At 37.1% G+C, this 22574-nt stretch overlaps 1 pseudogene; it reads left to right on the top strand.

Annotated features, from left to right (window-relative positions):
- The first annotated feature begins 16281 nt into the window (after positions 1 to 16281).
- LOC122749353 lies at positions 16282 to 21717 on the top strand (annotated as a pseudogene).
- Positions 21718 to 22574: the final 857 nt, after the last annotated feature.

Here is a 22574-nt window from a genome sequence, read left to right on the forward strand (position 1 = left end):
TATTCCAGAGGGCAAAGGAAGATGGACTACAGCCAAAAATCACGTACCTAGCAAAACTCAATATATTCTTTCAGAAGAAAAAATGGAAGCTGGGAACAGGAGTGTAGCCAAGAAGCATCTCCCCATCCCACCCCAGTGGAAAGTTTAAAATCAATTAAAGATGAGCAAACAATGAAAGTTCAAAACTGTAGAAAGCGTTTTCAGCAACAAGGAAGATCAACGTCCAGCCTCAGATGAGGAAATCAACCACAGGGCCCTTAAATCCAAAGCTTCCAAGAAAAATGTGAATTGGTCTCAGGCCATGGAAGCTCTCAAAAGGGACTTTGAATAGAAAATAGGAAAAATAGAAGGAAGATATAAAGAGAGGGAGGAAAGAATGGAAAGACAAATGAGAGTGATACAGCAAAGTCATGAGAAAAAAGTCAACAGCTTGAAAAACCAAATGGAAAAGGAGATTAAAAAAACTGTCTGATGAAAATAACTGCCTAAGAATTAGGATTGAACAAATGGAAGCTAGTGACCTTAAGAGAAACCAAGACACAGTGAAATAAATCCAGAGGGAATGGAATATGATATTTCAGTGGGCAAACAAACTGGGACTACAGCCAAAAATCATGTACCCAACAAAACATAGCATAATTTTTCAGGGGAAAAATGGAATTTCAATGAAAAACAGGACTTTCAGTCATTTGTGATGAAAAGACCTGGACTGAATAGAAAATTTGACATTCAAATACAAGACCCTGGAGAAATATAAAAAGGTAAACAGGAAAAAGAAATCACAAGGGATATTAAAAGATTAAACTGTTTACAGTCATACATGAGAAAATAATACTTCCAACTCATAAGAACTTTTCCAGCAAGGAATACACAGAGGACACAGGTCTGAAATGAATATGAAGGGATGGTATTTGTAAAGCATTTATTTTTTGTATATCCTTGTTCATTGTGGAGCAAAGTAGGTGGGTTGTTGGGTGTCTGGGGCAGGATTTGGACTCTGGGCCTCCTGGGCTCAGGGCTGATGCTTTGTCCATTGTGCCATCTAGGTAACCCATGATGACATTTTTAAAATAATGGTGAGGGGTAAGAGGAATAGACTGGGGGAGGGGGAGGGGAGAGGTGGAATGGGGAGAAGTAGCTCATAGGAAGGAAACAAGACAAAAGCCTATGGAGGGGAGGGGAAGAGGAGGAGTGAGTGAACTCATCATCATAATTGGGTCAAAGAGGGAATAACATGCATACTCAAGCGGGTATAGTAATATGTTTTTGCCCTGAGCAAAAGTGGGAGGAGAAGGAGATGGGAGGGGGGAGAAGAAGGGAAAGAGGGAAGGGAAGTTTGGGGGAAGGAGCTGTAAAAAGCAAAACACTTTAGAGGAAGGTGAAGATGTTCGGCATAACACAACATGTATGCCATATATTGAATTGCTTGATTTCATAGGGAGAGTTGAGGAGGGAGGAAGAAAAATTTAGAAAACAGAATTAACTCAAAGGCCATAACCTCATCAGAGCAAGCTCAAGGAGGGAATAATAAACACATCCATTAGGGAAGAGTAATCTATTTAACCCTTCAGGAAAGTAGGAAAGGAAGTGGATAAGGAGGGAAGTGTGAACGAAGGGCGGGTAGAGTGAGGGAGGGTGCTGTCAGTAGCAAAACACTTACAAGGAGGATTGGGGCAAAATAAGTTAGACAATGGAATAAATCTTTCAAAATGTATAGTACCTATTCTGCTGGGCTATTGTGAATAAAATCCTCCATCAAGTTCAAGGTAATTGTGATGAACAGGATGCTATGAGAAACGACCTACATGAACTGAAGCAAAGAGAAATATACTGTATACAAAATAACAGCATTAGTGTAAGATGATCTGCTGGGAAGCACGTGGTTATTTTCAGTAAGGCAATGATCCAGTATAACTGAGGAACCTAGGAAAGTTGCAGTACATCTACAGAGAAAGAACTGATGGTATCTGAAAACAGACTGAAACACATTTTTTTTTGACAATTTCTTAATCTGAAGTTTTGTTTTTATCTGTTTCTATTCACAAGCTAGATAAGGTAGAATTGTTTGCCATGACTACTCATGTGTAATTTATGTTGAATTGTTTGAGTCCTTGGGGTGGGGGGGGTGGGAGGGGAGGGAGGAAGAGAAGTTGGAACACAAAGTTTTAAAAAAATTTGATGTCAAAATTTACTTTTACATGTAATTTGGAAAATAAAAGTGTAAAATAAAAAAAAATTAAATTACAGCAAATATCCAATTTATTTAATTCATTCATCTCAAATACATCTCTATTCTAAACTATTGATTTGTTTCTTAAACTCTTAATTTATGTTTGCTTTCTGTCCATGTTGAATGTTGGATACCATAGGGGCAGCAACATGGTACAGTGAATAAAAAATAAGAAAAAAAACTTAAAGTATCAGGCCTGAAGTCAGGAAGAGATATCATCCTGAGTTAAAATCTGGCTTCAGACACTTACTGGCTGTGGTACCCTGGACAAGTCTTTTAAACCTGTTTGCCCCAGTTTCTTTATCTATAAAATGAGTTGGAAAAGAAAAGGGCAAACCACTCCGATATCTTTACCAAGAAAACTCCAAATAGAATTACAAAGAATCGAACACAACTGAAACAAATACTATTACTTCTCTTTTTCTTCCATGAAATTATTAATTGATTCTTAAATGTAAGAGAGTTTATATTTTACATGGTTCATTTTTCACATTCATCTTTTAGAAGGGTAATTCAGCAGAATTAATTAAATCATTTTAAACTCTGTCTTCCTTGCCATGTATTAAATACTTGGTTAGGCAATTTTTGATGAAAAGTACAATTAAACGATATGGGGAAATAGTTTTCCAACTTTTAAAAAAAAATTTTACACAGCTTCCCCAAGGTAAAAGCCTCCTGTTAATCTTCTACTCTTATCAGATTTTTACTTGCCTGGGCAATGCAAAAAGTATACTTACATTTGATGAAAGCCAAAGAGGAATATCCTAAAGTTCATATAAATTCCTAGAAAAAAACACCAGAAACAAATTGGAATGATTGGAATGATGCCACCTGCTGGAGAGCTACTGTAGGAAAGCTCCTCCATGAGGAGAAGGCTTCTGAGGGCAAGCCATGTGGTCAGGTCCTTGGCATCAGGAAGCGATGTTTGCTCGTGGGTACTGTCAATCAAACTATCAGCCAATTAGCTTGGAGCTATGTGTGTTGGGACAGGACATTTCCAGTTATCACAGGAGGTTTATGGGATTGAGGAATGGGTGGTTTGCACTCTTTCTGGAGGACCTCAGTGGGGAGAGGAGCTAGAGACATTGGCTCCCTGAGATAGACAGCTGAATCTAGGCCTCTTTCTCTCTCTTCACCAAATTTTTATTCTCCTTAATAAATGTTTAGAAGTCTAAACTCTTGCTAAAGCTTATAATTTATTAGTGACCACTCATTAGATCTTTTAGACAGACTAGCTAGAATTTTAGCTCTTACAGAATTCATATTACACAAATTAATCCTCTAAGGAATTATCAGCCCTCAAAACATCTAGAGCACAGCATTTTATTTGTAGTCCAAAACCTATTTTGGAAAACTTATCATTGATATTTCTATGGTATTAAAGATAGGATGTTTTGAGAAATTGTCACTTAGATTATGTCATAAAAACCTTAGTAATTGAGAGTACCCAAAACGCACTCCAGGCTAAATCCTTCATTTTGTAAATGGAAATTTGTTTAGTCACTCCCAAATTGCTATATGAACAATCATTTTTCCACAGGACTAAAAAAAAAATAATGTTGCTCACTTCAAGGGAGAAAAATGACTACGTTTATATGATGCTAACATTTTTTCTACCTTTGCTTTCCTTCCTTCCTCCCTTCCTTCTTTTCTTCCTTCCTGTGTATTTGAGGAGGTAAGGGGAAGAAAAAAAATAACATAAGCAGAAAACAAAAATCTAGTGAATACACATAAGCCATAAGAGAAGTATTATTAAAGATTTAGGTTACACTGATTGACAGAAGATTTGAGATGGATATTTTTATCAAGGAAACTAAGAATAAAAAATGATTCAAGCTTACTAGCTGTGTGACCCTGGGCAAGTCACTTAACCCCCATTGCCCCACAAAACAAACAAACAGAACAAACAAAACAAAACAAAAAACCAACCAAACACCTCTGACATAGGACATACAAAAGACAAAAGTATATGGTTTTGGTTGAATAAATGGAATCATTAGATATAACCAAATTATAGAAAGAAATTGCTAATCTTTTAATTACATTTTAAATTATTTTCAAAATAAATTCAAAATAAGCAACCAAGAACTTTCATGTAAAATAACAATAGTGGTAGAAGCAATATAAGAAATAAAGGAAACACATTTGAGAGTAAAATTATTATTATTTTTTGTTTATTTTAATACTATTTTCCTTTTCTATTTTGAATTCTAAATTTCATCTTACTCCTGCCCCTTTCCAACATAGTGAGAAGTCAAGCAAAATAATATCAATAATAAATTTAAAATCATTAAAAGTAGTTCCATATTAGCCATATCACTAAAAACAAGTTAAAAAAATAATTATACTTCACTTTGAACTGAGAGTTCCTAAGTTCTTTCTTTGGGGGTGAATAGCATTCTTTTTTTGAGTCCTTCCAAATTGTTTCAGATTATTGCTTTCATCAGAATGGCCAAGTCTTTCACAGTTGGTCCTCATTACAACATTAATGTTACTGTGTACAATAATACCCTAGTTGTTCTTGCTTTGCATCAATTCATATAGATCTTGTCTTCTTGTTGTTGTATTCTGAAACACCCTCCGGGTCATTTATTATAGCACAATAGTGCTCCATCATAATCATATGCCAACTAGTTTAGCCAATTGATGTACATCTTCTCTATTTCTTTTTTTTTTGAGGCAATTGGGGTTAAGTGACTTGCCCAAGGTCACACAGATGGGAAGTGTTAAGTGTCTGAGGCCAGATTTGAACCCAGGTACTCCTGAATCCAGGGCCGGTGCTCTATCCACTGCGCCATCTAGCTGCCCCCCATCTTCTCTATTTCTAATTCTTTGCCACCACAACAACAAAATACTGCTGCAAAATGTTTGTACATATAGGTCATTTTAGCTTTTATTTTCTCTTTTTGAGGGTACAGACTTAATAGTGATATTGGGTACTGGCAGTGGGTCAAAGGACATGTGAATTTTTATAGTTCTTTTGGTATAGTTCCAAATTGTCCACCAGAATGATTGGACAACAATTCCACCAACAGTTTATTAGTTTACCTATTTTCTTTCATTCATTTCAGTATTTGTCATTTCTGATAGATAAGAAGAGGTATCACAGAATTTTTTTAAATTTGCATTTCTCTAATTAATAGGTATTTAGAGCATTTTTCATATGGCTATAGATAGTTTTGATTTCTTCTTCTGAGAACTAACTTCATATTATTTCAACATTTATCAACTGCAGAATAGCTCTTATTTTTTCTATAATTATGATTGTTGCCTCTAACTTTTGTTTTGTTTTGTTTTGTTTTTTGTGGGGCAGTGAGGGTTAAGTGACTTGCCCAGGGTCACACAGCTAGTAGGTATCAAGTGTCTGAATCTGGAATTGAACTCAGGTCCTCCTGAATCCAAGGACAGTGCTTTATCTACTGTACCACCTAGCTGCCCCCACCCCTACCTTTTTAAGAAAATTCAACTGAAGCAAAATATATTCTCCTCCAACCCCTGGAACTCTGGAATTTGTCTAAAATATACTTGGGAGTTTTCTTTTGAGAAACTCTTTCAGTGGTGAACATTATATTCTTTTAATTTCTAATTACTCTTTAGATCTAAGATATTGGGGCAGTTTTACCCTATAATTTCTTGAACTATGTTGTTTGAGCTCTTTTTTTCTCAAATTATAGCTTTCAGGTAGACCAATAATTCTTAAACTATCTCTCCTTGACCCAAATGTACAAACATATTGATAGCAGCTCTTTTTGTGGTGGCAAAGAATTGGAAATAGAGGGAATGCCCATCAGTTGGAGAATGGCTGAATACATTGTGGTATATGAATGTAATGGAATGTTGTTGTGCATGTTGAGGAGTCAGATTTCAGAAAAACCTGGAAATACTTAAGTGGACTAATGCTGAGTGAAATGAGCAGAACCAGAATTGCACACAGTAATAGCAACATTGTGTGATGATCAACTGTGATAGACTTAATTCTGCTCAGCAATACAGTGATCCACATCCAGAAAAAAGACCTGTGCATTTTGAAGTAGATTAAACTATACTGTTTCTACTTTTTTTTTCTTTTTTGAGGTATTTCCCTTTTGTTCTGATTCTTCTTTCACTACAGACTAATGAAGAAATGTGTTTAATGTGATTGTACATATATAACCTATATCAGATTTCTTTATGTCTTGTGTAGAGTGGAGGGAAGGGAAGGGAGAAGAAAAATTTGAAACTAAAAATCTTATGAAAACAAATGTTGAAAACTATCTTTACATGTAACTGGAGAATAATAAAATACTTTTACAATTAAAAAATATCTCTCAATCTAATTTCCAGATCACTTTTTTTTCTGATGAGGTATCACATTATTCTCTATTTTATCATTCCTTTGTCTTTGTTTTATTATTTTTTGATGTCTCATGGAATTATTACTTTCCTCTTGTACAATTCTAATTTTTTAAAATTATTTTCTTCCTTGGGATTTTGTACCTCTTTTTGCAATTTGCAATTATGCTTTTTTTTAAGGTGTTCCCTTCTTTACTGAATTGTTGTACTTCCTTTTCCATTTTGCCTTGTTATTTATCATTCATACTGGAAGAGGACAAATGACATACAACAATGTTTGAGTCAAGGCACAGTGTATTTAGTTGTGACCAATCTGCTCATTAGAAGCTTGTAAGGCTTTACCACAGGTTGGGCACAAATAGTTGGTTTGAGCATTTGAGATGGAGAAGTATCTAGGGTTCTACACATCACATTCCTTTGTACTATTCTTATTCTACTTTGATCATGGAGCACAGCCCCTTCTTTTATGCTGCCTGGTCATGGTGGGTGGTTCTACACCAGCATCTCCCATATCTCACAATTGATACCAAAGTTCTTCAGAGAGTCCTCATGTGTGTCTTAGTAACACTTCTTCTGACATCCATATGATGGCTTAAATTTCATGAGTTCTCAGTAATATAGTATTTTAGATAAACATATGTTTGGTATTTGGGCTATGAATCCAGCAAATTGTAGTTGCTCTCTCTTCAGCAGAGTTCATTCATTCATTCATTCATTCATTCATTCATTCATTCATGTATTTATTCATTAGTCATCCAGCCATTTATTCATTTACTTATTCACACATTTATTCATTCATTTATTTATTTATGCATTTTTTCAGTTGTATTTTGTTTGTTTACTCATTCCTTTATTTGTTTGTTTGTTGATTTGTTTATTTATTTAGGGTTTTCCCCAAGTCACATCAATTTTTTAAAACTTTGTGTTCCAAATTCTCTTCCTCTCTCCATCCCTACCACTTCTTAAAAAATCAAGCATTTCAATATGTTATACATGAGCAATCATGCAAAACATTTACAAATTAGAACTAAGAAAAAATTATTCTTCAATCTGTATTCAGATGCCATTAGTTCTTTCTGTGTATATGTATTGCATTATTCTTAAGTCCTTCTGATAGCATGCTGCTCAACATTGCTGATAGCACAATAGTGTTCCATGCTAATCTCATCCCACAATTTGTTCATCCATTCCCCAATTGATGGTCATCACCACAATTTTGAAGTTAACTTTTTTTTTTAAATCTCTTTTATGGTACCATAGTAGTGGTATTGCTAGGTCGAAGGGTATGCATGGTTTTAAAATCCATTGACCATAGTTTCAAATTGCTGTACAGAATGTTTGAAAGAGTTTACAACTTTACCAAGAGTGTATTAATGTTTCATTTCCCCTATATCCACCACAGCATTTGTCATTTTTCTCTGCTCTCCTATTATCCAATCCAGTAGGTGTGAGGTATTAGCCAGAATTGTTTTGACCTGAATCTCTCCAAATATAATGAGCTAGAACATTTTTATGTGGCTATAGGTGGCTTTGATTATTTCATCTGAAAATTGCATGTCTTTTGATCATCTATCATTTGGGGAATGGCTCTCTTTTTAATAAAATTGCCTCAGTTTTCTATGTATTTGAGAACTGAGACCTATCAGACAAATGCTTCAAATATTTTTTTTTTCACATTTAATATTGCTAACTGTATGGCCCTCCATCCTATTCCCTCCCCTTGAAATTTACTCTATTTTCCATCTTCTTGAACATTATCCATCCTCAAATGTGTTTTGCTTCTTACTGGTCCCTCCCCCAATCTGCCCTCCCTTCTTTCACCCATCCCCCCTTTTCCCCTTCCCATCACGCTTACCTAAAGGGCAAGATATATTACTATTCCCACTTGTGTGTGTGTCTTTGAGCCAATTCTGATGAGACTAAGGCTCACTCACTCCCTTGCACCTCCCCCTTCTTCCCTTCTACTCCATAAGCTTTTTCTTTTTTCTTTAATGTGAGATCCTGGGGCAGCTAGATGGAGCAGTGGCCCTGGAGTCAGGAGTACCTGAGTTCAAATCCAGCCTCAGACACTTAACACTTACTAGCTGTGTGACCTTGGGCAAGTCAATTAACCCCAATTGCCTCACTAAAAAAAAAAAAAAAAATTAGGGGGCGGCTAGGTGGCGCAGTGGATAAAGCACCGGCCCTGGATTCAGGAGTACCTGAGTTCAAATCCGGCCTCAGACACTTGACACTTACTAGCTGTGTGACCCTGGGCAAGTCACTTAACCCCCATTGCCCCGCGAAAAAAAACAAAAAAACAAAACGAAACAAAAAAAAATTAAAAAAATAATGTGAGATCCTTTTCTCCATTCAATCTCTCCCTTTCCCTTTCTCCCAGTGCATTCCTCTCAATGCTTAATTTTCTTTTAAATATGTCATTGTGGGGCAGCTAGGTGGCACAGTGGAAAAAGCATCATCCCTGGACCCAGCAGGACCAGAGCCAAAATCTGGCCTCAGCATAAGATACCCACCAACTGCACCACCCTGGATAAATCATCCACCCCTGACTGCCCCCCCCCAAAGAAAAAACAAAATAAACAAAAACAATATACAAAAAATAAATGTTTTCTAGGTATCATCCCTTTATGTTCAATTCACACCTATGTCCTCCATCTAAATATATTCCATTCAGCTGCCCTAATACTGAGGAAGTTGTTATGACTTAGAAGTATCATCTTCTCATGTAGGAATGTAAGCAGTTTAGTCTTTTAGCCTCCTCATGATTTATTTTTCCTGTTTACCTTTTTATGTTTCTCTAGGGTCTTGTATTTGAAAGTCAAATTTTCTAATCAGTTCAGGTTTTTTCATCATGAATGCCTGAAAGTCCTCTTTTTCACGGAAGTCACATTTTTCCCATGAAAGTTAATACTGAGTTTTGCTAGGTAGGTGATTCTTGGTTGTAATCCCATTTCCTCTGTCCACTGGTATATTATATTCCATGCCCTCTGTTCCTTTAATATAGAAGCTGCTGGACCTTCTGTTGTTCTGATTGTGGCTCCACAGTACTTGAATTGTCTCTGGCTGCTTGCAATACTTTCTCATTGACCCTGGAGCCCTGGAATTTGTCTATAATATTCCTGGAAGTTTTCAATTTTGGATCTCTTTCAGGAGGTGATTGGTGGATTCTTCCAAATTCTATTTTACCTTCTGCTTCTAGCATATCAGGTCAATATTCCCTGAGAATTTCTTGGATAATGATATCTAAGCTTTTATTCTGTTTGTTGTTTTCAGGTAGTCCAATAATTTTCATATTATCTCTCCTGGATCTATTTTCTAGGTCAGCTCTTTTTTCCAAGGAGGTATTTCACATTGCCCTGTATTTTTTTTTTCATTCATTTGGATTTGCTTTATTGTGTCTTCATTTCTCATAAAGTAATTAGCTTCAATTTGCTCAATCTTAATTATTATTATTATTATTATTATTATTATTATTTTGCAGGTCAATGAGGGTTAAGTGACTTACCTAGGGTCACAAAGCAAGTAAAGGTAAAGTGTCTGAGGTGGGATCTAAACTCGGGTGTTCCTTTTTTTTTTTGATGAGGCAATTGGGGTTAAGTGACTTGCCCAGGGTCACACAGCTAGTAAGTGTTAAGTGTCTGAAATCGGATTTGAACTCAAGTTCTCCTGAATCCAGGGCTGGTGCTCTATCCACTGTGCCACCTAGCTGCCCCTCAGGTACTCTTGAATCCAAGTCTAGTGCTTTATCCACTCCATCACCTAGCTGCCCCTCAATCCTAATTCTTAAGCAAATATTTTCTTCTGAGAGCTTTTGTATCTCCTTTTTCATTTGGCCTTTCAAGGTGGTGAGTTGTTTGTTTGTTTGTTTAGGTTTGTTTGCTTACTTTTTTTCATGACTTTCCTGAATCACTCTCATTTCTCTTTCCACTTTTTCCCTCTACTTCTGTTACTTTGTCTTCAAATTCCTTTTTGAGCACTTCTATGGCCTGAGATCAATTAATATTTTCCTTGGAAGCTTTGGTTATGGGACCTTTAAATTTGTCATCTTCTTCTGAGGTTGTATTTTTGTCTTCCTTGTCACAAAGAAACTTTCTATGGTCTGCATTTTTTTCTTTCTGTTAACATTCTTATCATTTTTCTTAACTTTTAAATCCTTCTCAAAGTGGGACACTGCTTCCAAGATGCACTGTCCCTATCTTCAGGGTGTCAAAGGTGGTACAATTTGAGAAGATTCTTGTTCTGCACTTCCCTGGCCTGTGTTCTAGTCTGTAAGTTACATCATGTCTGCTTGTTCTTTAACCCAAGAACAGAAATCTGGTTCATTGTGGTTGCAAGCTTGGACATGCCTGCACCCCTCTCCCACCTGGTCCACAACTCAATACTGCTTCCTTATTTCAAGCACAGGGAACATTACAGAGTTCCACCTCAGTACCAGTAGAGAACCCACCATTTCCCCCCGGGCCAACTGCTCAACCCCCTCACTGGTCCATGAGATAAGTTCCAAAAGTAACTGTAGCTGCCTCTAGCACAGCCTACCTAGGGCTGGATCTGTGCTGGTGTGGTTTGGGGCTAGATCTGTATGGTGAGATTACAGGAATGGTTCCACTATTACCGTGGTATAATATACATTATCTGCTGACTTTCTAATCCTTACCTGGCTGGAAAATTATTTTAGCCCATCCTTCTGTGGGTTCTACTGCTCCAGAAATTTTCTGTGGCATTAGTTGGAACTTTTTAGAGAGATCATGTGCGGAGCTCCATGAAGTTGCTTCCTTTCCTCCCTCATCTTGGCTACAATGCCCCTGCAGTAGAATTTTAATGTGGGCAGTTCAACTCAAGAGAAGACTTTATTGGGGGTGGGAAGGAACCAAGATGGGAGAGGAGAGGCTGTGACTTCTGAAAGCTCCTAATGTACCTGTCTACTCACTCCCAAATAATGCCATGAAAAAACAAACAAATTCAAAATGAAACAAAACAAAATGCAGAGCAGCCTAACACATAAGAACAGATTGACACTATTTTCCAGCCAAAGATGGCAATTGGGATGACCTGCTGATCAGACTGAGAGAGGAGAAGCATGAAATCTGGACACAGCCAGGAGAAGACCACACCTCCAGTGTGTCCAAGTCTTAGCTGCCAGCTTCTTCTTCTGAGGCTCAGATTGTGGAGCAGTGAGGGGGTTAAGTGGTTGGCTGAGGTGAAGTGACTGCGGTCTCTGCTAAAGTTGGGGCAAAGTGCCTTGGTTCTGAACCAGTGACCTGAATCCAGTGGTGCTGAACCTGTGGGGGAGGGGCATAGGCATGCCAAGCTTCTGACCATTGAGAATCATATTTCAATCAGGCACCTGCTTCTAGACTGAGACAGGTAGGCAAAGAAAGCTGTGGACTATAGAAAGCTTTTATGGGGGCAAAGTAGACCAGAATACACCCTCAGAAGAAGATAAAAAAGTCAAAGCTCCAACATCCAATGTTTCAAAAAAATATATTAATTGGTCTCAGGCCATGGAAGTTCTCAAAAGGGGCTTTTAAGACAAAGTAGGAGAGATAGAAGGAATTTTTAGAGAGGTGGAGGAAAGAATAGAAAGAGAAATGAGAGCAATGAAGGAGAGCCATGAGAAAAAAAAGTCAACAGCTTGAAAAGCCAAATGGGAAAGGAGATACAAAAGCTCTATGAAGAAAATAATTGCCTAAAAATTAGGACTGAACAAATGGAAGCTAGTGACTTTATGAGGAACCAAGACACAGTAAAGCAAATAAATTTGAATAAAAAAATAGAGGCCAATAAGAAAAATCTCCTTGGAAAATCAGTTTACCTGGAAAATAGATCAGGACAGATAATTTGAAAATCATTGGACTACCTGAAAACAATGAAAAAATAAGAGTTTAAATATCATATTCCAAGAAATTATCAGAGACAATTACTCTGATATTCTAGAAGCAGAAGGTAAAATAGAAATTAAAAGAATCCACCAATCACCTCCTGAAATAGATCCCAAAAGGAAAACTTTCAGGAATATTATTGGAAAATTCCAGAGCTCCAGGGTCAAGGAGAAAATATTGCAAGCAGCTAGGAAAAAGGAATTCAACTACTGTGGGGCTACAATAAAGAAAACACAAGATCTAGCAGCATCTACATAAAGGAACAGAGGGCATGGGATATAATATTCCTCAGGGCAAAAGAACTGGGACTAAAGCCAAAAATTACCTACCCAGAAAAACACTGCATAAACTTTCAGGGGAAAAAATGGGACTTCAATGAAAAAAAGGACTTTCAGGCATTTGTGATGAAAAGAACTGAACTGAATAAAAAATTTGACTTTCAAATACACACCCTAGAGAACCACAAAAAAGTAAACAGGAAAAAGAAATCATAAGGGATATTAAACATTAAACTGTTTACATTCCTACATGGGAAATTAATACTTCCAACTCATAAGATCTTTCTCATCATTAGGGCAGCTGAAGGAATATACTTAGACAGAGGGCACAGGTGTGAAATGAATATTTAGGGATGATATCTGTAAAGCATTTATTTTTTGTTTATCCTTGTTGTTATTGGGGAGACAGGTTGGGGTGGCTTATTTCTGGGGCTGGATATGGGCTGGGGGTCTCCTGTGTCCAGTGCTGGTGCTTTGTCCACTGTGTCACCTAACTGATCCATGATGACATCTTCAAATAAAGTTAAATGGTAAGTGGAATGAACTGGAATAAAGGGAAAGAGAGAGGTGGATTGGGGAACAATAGTTCACATAAAGGAAAGAAGAAAAAGCTTATGGAGTGAAGGGGAAGATGGGGAAGAAGTGGTGGAGTGAGTGAGTCTTACTGTCATCAGAATTGGCTCAAAGAGGGAATAACGTACACACTCAAGTGGGTATAGTAATATATTGTACCCTGAGGGAAAGTGGGAGGGGAAGGAGATAGGGGGTTGGGGGTGCCTAAGGAAGGAAGGGCAGATTGGGGAAGGGGGAAGTAAAAAATAAAACACTTTCATGGAGGGATAGGGTGAAGGAAGATAAAAAATAGACTAAATATCAAGGGGAGGGAATAAGATGGAGGGTGATACAGTTAGCAATAGTAACTGTGAAAGAAATGATGAGCAGGGTTATATCAGGACATATGAAAAATACAAACCACCAACAGAGAAAGAGCTGATGGTATCTGAATACAGATTGAAGTATAATTTTATTTGTTAGCTCCTCTTTCTAAAGTGATTTTGTCTATTTTCTTTTATAACCTGACTAATGAAAAGATGTTTTACATAACTGTACATGTACGACTTCTATTGAACTCCTAGATTTCATAGGGAGGGACAAAGAGGGGGGGAGGATGAAAATTTAGAACACAATTTTTTTTTAGAAAATCAGTGTTAAAAATAATGATGAGCAAGTGGTGTTCAGAAAAACCTCAAAGGACTTACATGAACTGATGCTGACTGAGATGAGCAGAACCAGGAGAACATTGTACACTAACAGCAACATTGTGTGATGAACAATAGTGATAGACTTGGCTCTTTTTAGTAATGCAATGGTCCAAAACAATTTCAAAGAACTACCTGATAGAAAATTTTCTCAACATCCACAAAAAAAATGTGGTTTATGAATGCAGATTAAATGATACTCTTTCTACTTTGGGGCTATATTTTTTCTTCATTTTTGAGGTTTTTCCATGTGTTCTGACTCTTCTTTTACAATATGACTAATTCAGAAATATCTTTAATATGATTGCACATATGAAACCTATCTTAGATTGCTTTCTGTCTTGGGCAGTAGGGAGTGAAGGGAGGGTGGGAGAAAAATTTGGAACTAAAAATTCTATGGAAACACATGTTGAAATCTATCCTTATATGTAACCGGAAAATAATAAAATACTGAACTATCAAAAAAAAAATAGACCTTACTGTTCAGTCCCTTATCTTGCCAGATGCTCTTCAAAGTCTTCCTAAGATAATTCAAAGGGAAACAGTGTAATTTTTTGGCATGGAGCTGGTAGACTGTCCAGGTTTCACATAAACCAATGAAATCAACGCAATAGCTCTGTAGACCTTCTGTTTGATATGCAAACTAATACCTCTTTTCTCCTATTCTTTCTTTTGGGGTATCCCAATGGTTGAGTTAGGTCTGGCAATTCATGTGTCAATGTCATTATCTATGTTCACTTCCCTGGAAAGTATACTTCTAATGTAAATGAACTTATTCACATCATTCACAATTTTTCCATTAACTGTAACCAGTGGTTCTAAATATGGATGATATAGTGCTGGTTGCTGGCTGGCTGGTGGGGAACCTCTCTTTTCCTAGTGATAATTATCAGGGTAATATTAGAACAAGCAGCAGAGAATTAATCTATACTCTTGAAGCCTCAGATGCTGCGTTGAGACCATAATCATCTGCAAATAAAATGACATGTACCAATTCTTCCTTCACTTTAGTTTCAGCTTTTAGCATTTTCAAGTTAAATAGTTTACCAACAGTGTGGTTGCTGACTTTGATGCCATTTTTGTTCTCACTGGAGACATTTGAGAACATTATGTAAAATATGTTAAAAAGCATCAAAGCAAGCACACAACCCTGCTCTGCTCTGTTGGTGACTGGAAAAGAATAAGACCACCATCCTTTATCCAGAACCCATGAAAGTATGCTATTTTGAAACTGGTGTACAATATTAAGGAACTAATTTGGTCAACCAAATTCTGCCATGATCTTTCACCAGCTCTCATGGCTGACAGTATTGAAGGCCTTAGTCAGGTTGCAAAAAAAGACTTCTGTTCTGCTCCTAGCATTTCTTCTGGAGTCACTGGGCAACAACATGTCCATCATTAGCCTTTTCTGAAGTCGTGTCAATTAAGGATGACACTTGAAAGAATCTTGCCACCAATGACTATTGTTTTCATAGGAAGACCTGTATCTTTTTCCTTAATAGATATGGAGCATTCCCACTTTTCATGTAACAATAGTGTGTAGAATCATCTACACAAACTTTTTTATATATTAAATTTGTATTAGGACCACAGTGTGAGATCCTAATTTGCCACAGTAAGCAGGCCAGGTTTTGTTAAAGTAAATACTGTTTACGGTAGCATTTGTAGAACCTTGATTCAGGAGATGATCAGTGTGATCCTTTAAAAAAAGGTTTTTAGACACCCAGGGGGCTAATGAATCCCACTGTTGCTTCAGTTCAGTGAGAAGATGATCCTATACCCTGGTCCAGGCACAGGTATATACAGGGTTCTGACTACAGCTCCCAGTGTAACTGTACCTCTGCTTTGTCACTCATACCTTGGCAGAGAAATTAAGGTAGGTAAAAGAGTAAAAGATTAAGTTAATAAAAAGGAAAATAATACAATAATAAAATAGGTGAATACTAAAATAGTGGATGATAGGTGATGTCTTGACTTTAGCATCAACTGGATTTAAGTGAGGCAGAGTTAAGCAAAGTCATCTGACTGATTTTCTTTTCCATTTTCATTGAAGTCCCTTGGCAAGACAGAAATCAAGATGACTGGTGATGGTCCAGGATGCAATAGATAACCTTGGCATCTTTGATGTCTGACCAAGCTCTAAGCATTCCATAGCACCTATTTCTGCCACCTTCATGTCCTGTTGGAACAAATTGTTCTTTGCAGGGGAAGTCTTTACATATTAGGGGTAGACCTCCCCCTAAATCACTCAAGGGGTTGAAGTTTATTGGTTTCCTTCAGTCTGATTTAGCTGTTCTGCCAAGATGTGTCGTCTCTGTGAATTCTACAGCTTCTTGGAGCCAGAGGTAAAATGTGGGTGAAAGTCAGACACCAAAGGTGGATGAGCAGCCCTGAAAATTGCTCAGCGAGGCCTCATACAGAGATGCTAGTCCTCCATAAACACCCTATACACCCATTTGGCCTATTCTAGTTTTTAAAAATTTTTTTTATTTTTAAATTTTTTTAAATAATAAAAGTTTTTATTTATAGTATTGAGTTCCAATTTTTATCCTTTTTCCCTCCCTCCCCTCCCCCTTCTCTAAGGTGGCAAACATTTATGGGTTATACATTTATAATTATGTAAAACATTAAAATATTTGTCATTTTGTGCAATAAAACTTGATTAAAAGGAAAAAATGAAAGTGAAAAATAGCATGCTTCAGGCCGTTCCATCAATATCAGTTCTCTCTTTCGAGGTGGATAGTATGTTTCATTGCTAGTCCTTTGGGATTGTCTTGGATCATTGTATTGTTGTGAATAGTCAGGTCATTCACAGTTCTTCATAAAACAAAATTGTTGCCTGTGTACAATGTTCTCTTGGTTCTGCTCACTTCACTACACATCATTTCATACATGTCTTTCTAGAACATTCTGAAATCATCCTGCTTGTCTTTTCTTATACTATTCTGCTTTTATAAGGAGTTCTTTTTTTCAGTGAATTTTCCTGCTTATTTAACCATTAGACCATTTTTAAGATATTATTTTCTTCAGTATTTTCATGACTCATTTACCAAACTGATAATTCTTCTTTCATAATTTTCTCACATCACTCTCATGTCTTTTTCCTGGTTTTTCCACTTACACACATTACTTTTTTAGCTCTTCCTTGTAATAGTGTTGGGTTTGCGTGCAACTGGCATTTTTTTTGAGACTTTTTTTTTGTAGCTTGTTTTCACATTTTTGTCTTATTCTGAGTTTATGTCTTGGTTTTCTTTGCTACCATAGTAATTTTTATGGTCAAGTTCTTTTTTGTTGTTGACTCATTTTACAGCCTATTGCTTCACTTTGGACTTTATGTAAAGTTGGGCTCTGCTCAAATCAGGATGGCAAAGCACTGTACCAAGCTTAATGTTTTATTATGCTACTGTTTTCAGAGCTAGTGTTCAGGTTCTATATGTCTTCTTAGCTTCAAAGTTGGTGTGATCTAGGGATCTTGGTCTGTTCTCCACTTTTTACCTAGGAACAGCCCCTTTTCCCTTGTAGCTACAAATGCTAAAGCTCCTCTTGGCACTATGATTGTGCCTATCCTTCTGCATCCACAAGTACTTTTTTCTTGGAATTTTGACCATCAAACCTGCTCCGTTGTGACTAAGTGTTCTTCTATGTCCTGAAACTCTGACCAAGAACTATAGATTTATGATATTGTTGCCAAGCTTCACTAGTTATACTGAGTAACAGGAAAGGATCCCTTTTAATCTGATTCTAACCAATTGGTCAACCACCTTACCCTCTCTAGGCTGAGAGCTCCTGAAGCTGCTACTGTCTCAGCCTACTGTTGGTGCTGCTGATGCTGTGCCCCAGGTCACCTCCCATGCTATTTTCATAGATAGGCCCTTCCTTTAGCCGGGAGACTGCCAACCTACTAAGTTATTTTACATTGGAAAAATGTCTCACCCTGACCTTTTGTTGGCCCTGCTATTCCAAAGCTTAATTCATAGAGTAATTTTAAAGTTTTTTGTAAGGTAATTTGGGGTAGAGTTTATTTGGGTTGTTGCCTATACTCTGACATCTTGGCTCTGCCTCTGCTTCCAGATTATTGATAAGAATAGATCTTGACAGGGGCAGCTAGGTGGCACAGTGGATAAAGCCCTGGCCTGGGATTCACGAGGACCTGAGTTCAAAACCAGCCTCAGATACTTGACACTTACTAGCTGTGTGACATTGGGCAAGTCACTTAACCCTCATTGTCCTGCAAATATATATATATATATATATATATATATATATATATCAACCAAAAAGACAACTGGGGATCAGATTAACATGTGATGGGAATCTATTCTTTCTAAAGCAATTAATGATCAAAATGGTCTTTATAAAAGTTGGATTCGATAAAGAAATTGTCAAATATATATGATATATATTATTAGATAGTAATATTGTTAACATTGGTATTATATTGATATATGTAAGTGTATATATATACATACACACAAATTACTAGCTAATATTTTCTTTGACCTTGGAGAAAAAATACATTTATAAAGACAGAATAGGTATTGGAATTATTTGAAAATCAAATTCCAGTACATAATTTCTCTAGGAATTTCTGAGTGATTTTGGTATAATAGATTGTTTTTCCATCTGTAAATTATATTTATAATAAGTGGTACATCAGTGGGTGCTTGATAATCATTTTGTCATGTTTTATTTCACTGCAACATTATATTTATTTTTAAACAGGAGAAAGTATGAACTTAGGAACTAAACACCTACTAAATAAATTATGAAAATTTGTAGATATCAGATAAACAACTACATACTCATTTTCTAATCAAATAGGAAATAATATTCCTCTAGGAAAATAATCTCTGTGACCTTGTATTTCTAAATCATAAACATTTACTTTTCTAATAAAACGAAAGACAAAAGACAAGGAATAGATTATACCCATATGGACAACACTGTGGCCTTTAATTCTCTTCCTCCTCCATTATAAGCAATAAAGCAGGAAGTTGTGGTGGGACTGTAATGTTTCAGCCTTTTTCAATTGAGCACCAGGGCTTGTAAGATATATCTAAGATTTTCTGAAAAGAAAGTATATCCATAATAAACAGGTCCAATTCATCCATGCTCAATTATTAGTGAAACTGTGGCATTGAGTTAGGGTTAGAGATAGCATGCGCTCATTCTTAAATACCAAAAAGTTAAGATAAAATTTTATAGCATTTCTCAGGGATTACAAACAAATAAGGGTATCTGGGCAATCTCCTCAGAGTGAGAAGCTATTGGAGAGGTGGGTGAGGGTCAGATGGAAGCAGTATCACACAATCTGACATGCTAGAATCCTAGGTAACTCAGGATCAGGCAATAAGGAAGTTGATCTCTTGCATCCTAGGGTCCTTGCCAAAAGAATAGAAGCAAGTGATCATGCACAGAGTCTGACTGACATGACCATAATGATTTAAATCTTAGATGAAATCTGAAATAGCTACTGAAGGAAGGGAGGAAAGATAATTAAATAGACAGAGTTGGAGTTGGATTACCTCCAGTATGGGCATGTAGGACAGAATGCATAAAAGTAACCATATGTGAGAGTAAAATGAGAACAGGGTATAGAGAGAAGAAAGCAGATTGTCCAAAATTTGAGTTTGTCTTGTAAGCATGGTATTGAAAACCTCAAGGCCTAATTTGCTCATATTTGACCTGTCCCCTTGCTCCTATTCTCTATATACATAGCAAATCCTCCGATTTTAAGGAGAATTCATTTTCATCAGATTGAAATCTTTCATTTTCTGAATTAAAGTGCTATGTCAGAGTAAATAGTAGAGCAGAAATCCTCAGGGTACTTAGGTCCAAAAGGAAAGATAATCTGAGTTTAGTGGCTGGCACCGGGCTTCATCATTATCATTTCACATTTGGGTACCTTTGCTGGCTACAAATACTCTACATGTAACAATTGGTGAGGCAATTGTGGTTAAGTGACTTGCCCAGGGTTACACAGCTAGTAAGTGTTAAGTGACTGAGGCTGGATTTGAACACAGGTCCTCCTGACTCCAGGGTCAGAGTCACTATGGTTCTATTCACTATGCCACCTAGCTGCTCCAAGTTTTGTTTTGTGTTTTTTTTAAACTTTCTTTTTTTAGTGGCACAACTCTTAATCACATAATGTTGGTTATTGTCTGTCCTTCATTCTCCAATAAAACAGAAAGCAATCCAGAATAAATGTGAATTTATAATGTATGAAGGGGAGAACATGAGATAACAGCTGTCATTCATATGGTATATTAAACTATGCTATATATGATTGCCTTCTTCCCATTAGACAGTAAAATCTAGCAGATATTCCTTTTTAGCGATGAGTGTGCTGGATATATCAAGAACTAGAATAAGACAGAGACTCCTAGATGAAATAAATAGCTATTTAATGGAGTTTGGCCTATCTGTATAGAAACATACAAGTGATAAATGCCACTTGTTTAGACTCTGATATGCAGGCAGATAAATAAACTATTGATTTTGTCCATGAATTTATATATTGTGAAAAGAGTTGCTGAAATAGACAAGGAGTTTGGTGCAGAATTGCAAAGGATGAGGAGGAGAGGGGTTTGAGTTTTCCTTGGGAAATCTAAAATGCAGGTCCTCATTTTGTCTTTCCTAGATTACTAAATTAGCCTCCTAAGTGACCTTATTTCCAGGCCTTCTTTTTTTCCTAACAGCCTTTACATAGCTGCCTGATTGATATTTCTAAAACATAGGTCTAATGCAGCACCTTGCCAGACTTGTGAGACGAGGTGATACTTAATGGATTTCCTGCCCTTTTCTCTTGGACTGGAGAAAGGTATCCACGGAGCTTCTGCTCAGGTTGACTCTGGTGAAGATGAGGCAAAGGAGCATGGCAACCTCATGAGCACCAGGACGGCAGTAGGACTGCAGATCATAGCCAAAAACTTTTTGAAATTCAGACTTGCAACCTGGATGATGAGATGAAGAAAATTTGTTATACAGAAATATCGTTATGTTGCCATGGACATTGAGTTTCCAGGTATAATTGCAAGATCCATTGGAGAATTTAGAAGCAATGCTGACTAACAGTAACAACTATTGAGATATGACAGAATTGCTAAAAACAATTCAGCAGCATTAGCATTTATGAATGAGCAAAGAGAATACCTTCCAGGAACCTCAACATGGCAGGTTTAAGTTTAATTTGTCAGAGGACATGTATGCCCAGAACTCCATAGAGCTTCTAACAATACCCAGTATCTTACTTTAAAAGCATCAGTAAGAAGGAATTGAGACACATTATTTTGGAGAACTTCTAATGACATCTGCTTTGAGCTGTGTGATGGGGTCAAGTGGTTTTCATTTAATGGTGGTTATGACTTTGGCTATTTAATCAAAATCATGACCAACCCTAACTGGCCTAGAGAAAAGCTGGACTTCTTTGAAATCCCTCTGATTGTTCTTTCTTGTTGTCTGTGATGCCAGTTACCTCATAAATGCTGCAAAAACCTCATTGGTGGACTGTAGTAAGTGCCTGAGCAGCTAAAGAAGAGAACATAAGGCCACAGCAACAGGCAGGATCTGGCTCATTACTGATGAGAGTGGCCTTTTTCAAAATGTGAGAAATGCTCTTTGAAGGTCACACTGATGCTGCCAGGTACTGTGGGCACTTGTACAGCCTTGGATCAAGCTCCTCCTACATGCAGACCTCTATGGGGAATGTGTATGAAGAGGAGGTCAAAAAGCAGCCATGACATGAGACAGACTACAGGCCTTGGAGTTTGGAGCTAAACATGTGCTTGTATATAGGTTTTGTCTCCAGTTAAATTCCATGGACAGTAGACAAAAATACTGTTTCTTTTTTACCATGCCTTCTTAAACCATTTTCTCTTTTTTCTTTCATTACTAATTAAGACCATTCTTTCCAAAGATCTTGATATGTAGAAGAATTGCCAGGTTTCATTAGGTTGTATAATTAATCCATCTATTAGCAAGCATGTGCGGCCAAGGAGAACATTCCTATTATATTCAAACTTTGGTAAACATATCTAGTTGTCTTAGTTTAACAAGCATTGACTGTAACTTATTGCCCTGTTTCATGTCTATCCCTTCCAGTACACAAAAGTTTTAGCTATTTGAGATGATAGACTATCAGTTTTGTACTTTAGAGAGTGACATATCCACCATTTTAGCAGAAGTTTGGGTTTTCCTTGGTATTAATCTGAAAGCTGACCCTTTGCCAGTTTCAAACAGCAGTGTCTTATTTTGGAACCATGGAACAGAGTCTATGTACTGTGTTGCAAATTGCTGACTTGGCAAATTTCTCCTAAAAGAGAAAGATGGGCCACCAAAGACTCATCTCTCCCCACTAGCAGACCCTGGAGCTTTGGATCCAGGACTGCTGGGTTTTGAATAGGTCTCTCACTAGGCTTTGGGACAGAAGAAATACTTTGTGGCAGCTTTGTGCTACTTTGTGGCACTAATGTGCCAGAGCTTCTGGCACCCCGGTGGCATGGCCACACCTTCGCCTTGGTTTACCTACTTTTACTCACTTTTACTGGCCCTCACCCCTCCCCAGTCAGTTTTACCAAGCCCTTGTTACAGAAACTCC

The sequence above is a fragment of the Dromiciops gliroides genome, chromosome 1 (genome assembly GCF_019393635.1).
Source record: "Dromiciops gliroides isolate mDroGli1 chromosome 1, mDroGli1.pri, whole genome shotgun sequence".
Lineage (NCBI taxonomy): Eukaryota > Metazoa > Chordata > Mammalia > Microbiotheria > Microbiotheriidae > Dromiciops > Dromiciops gliroides.